This window comes from Leptonychotes weddellii, chromosome 13, assembly GCF_054177405.1.
Source record: "Leptonychotes weddellii isolate Sample4059 chromosome 13, ASM5417740v2, whole genome shotgun sequence".
NCBI lineage: Eukaryota > Metazoa > Chordata > Mammalia > Carnivora > Phocidae > Leptonychotes > Leptonychotes weddellii.
Window position 1 is genome coordinate 76,549,955 of NC_138381.1, and position 2,299 is coordinate 76,552,253.

Consider the following 2,299-nt stretch of genomic DNA (forward strand, 5'->3'; position numbering starts at 1 on the left):
GTCATTGGCTCTATTTCATCTGATACCAAATTTTATGCTATAGATATAATTTTTTGTGTATTCTCTCCATGCTCAGTAACAAGGAGCTTGACCATAGAATCCTCTCTTGAAGTGCTACTTAGTAGACAAGTTTTGGCTTCCCTCTGAGAACACCAAGAAAAGAATGAAGATAGAGAAGAAAGTGTTAATAGCCCAAATTACAGCAATTCCCTAAGATGCAATTTTGTAACTATATTTTAGTCACTGCTAAATGGCTACCATTTCCAACTCCTACATCTCCATATGCTTTATATTCATTCTCTCATTTAAACCTAACAATAAGCCTCTGAGGTAAAGAGTATTGTTTTACTGTCACTTGCTTGAGTTCCAAATGTCTTACATATATTGTATATATATTACCTGTTAATGTATGTATATATGTATATAGAGAGGGGAAATTTTATATATATGTGTGTATCCATCCATCCATACTTACATATATATTTATATGCATATATAAATACACACAGAGACATATAATAAAAAAGAATACATATGTGTGTTTATATATTACATGTATTCACAGAAAAATGGATTGGATTTAGTAGATCGCGGTGGCCACCAGCTGAGGAACTTTAGGATACACATGCCCCATTTGATAGAACCTTACAAGAACTGATGCTAACATGAAATATTTAACAATAGCAAAAGCCTGGAGCAAATATGAATGCAAAAATAACACTAGAGTAAGGAAAGTAATCTTAGCACTGGTGTGATTTCACCCACATGATGTAACCATCTTAGGAAAGTGGGGATCATTAAGCAAACATTCCAGAAACATGTCACATTATTCCAAGATTCCAAGCCTCAAAATAGATTATTGTAAATTATGTAACTATTTGCAGTGATTAACTGTTCATATTCACCAATCTATCCATCCTTGGCTTAAAACCATTTAGTGACTTCCCATTAGACTTGAAATAAAAGTGTGAGCCCTTACCATGCCTTTCGTGTTGGTCTGGGTCTAGGAAAACAGAATTTAAAATAGGAAATTCGTAAAAGAGGTGGTGGGAACACTAAGGTAACTTTACTGCAGGAAGTAGCTCCCACCTTGATGGAGAACAAGTTAGGGAGATCAGAGCTAGAAGAATCAGAAGGGGAGCCTGTAAGAACCTGGTGACTGAATCAAATGCCACTGTGAGAAGCAGCATTTCATTACTTAGGTGACCATGATGAGGACGGCAAGTAAACAGTCATGAGTAAGTCCCTTTTCCCTCCCCCTGCCTTCCAGATTCCCCAGATTCTCTCCTGGTGACAAAACCTAACCCTAGCTGACAAAAGAGCAATATGGTTTGCAGCCCCAATATTGTGGAACAGAATAGAGAAAACTGGATTTGGAACTGAGAGGCCAGCCCAGCCTTCAAGGGCCGATGTGATCTAGCACCTGCCTACGTGTCCAGCCTGATCCATTCCATTCTCCCCACCCATGTGCTCAATTCCAATCACACTGGGTGTCTTTTTCTTTCCCAAGCACACTAAGCTCATTCCCACCTCCAGACATTCACACATGCTATTCCCTCTACCTAAAAGTGCCTTTTCCCTTGGGTCCTATTTATTTAGGGTATAACTTAAAGCCACCAACCAGAGGATTTCTCTGACTTCATCAGATCTACAGAAGCAACCCTCTCCCCACTCATGTTCTGTAAAATTCCCCCATTTTCATCTTACTCGTAGCATTAATCACTATTTACAATTATCTTTTTTTTTTTTCCCTAAGATTTCATTTTTAAGTAATCTCCACACTCAACATGGGGCTCAAACTCACAACTCCGAGATCAAGAGCTGCACACTCCAGGGGCACCTTGGTGGCTCAGTTGGTTGAATGTCTGCCTTAGGCTCAGGTCATGATCCCCGGGTCCTGCGATCGAGCCCCACATTAGGCTCCCTGCTCAGCGGGGAGTCTGCTTCTCTCTCTCCCTCTGCCCCTGCTCCTATGCTCTCTCTCTTGCTCACTCTCTCAAATAAATTTAAAAAATCTAAAAAAAAAAAAAAATTGCACATTCCACCAACCAAGCCAGCCAGGTGCCCCTAAGATTATCTTTTTTTTTTTTTTTAAGATTTATTTATTTATTTATTTGACACAGAGAGACACAGCGAGAGAGGGAACACAAGCAGGGGGAGTGGGAGAGGGAGAAGCAGGCTTCCTGCTGAGCAGGGAGCCCGATGCGGGGCTTGATCCCAGGACCCTGGGATCAGGACCTGAGCCGAAGGCAGACGTTTAACAACTGAGCCACCCAGGCGCCCCTAAGATTATCTTTTT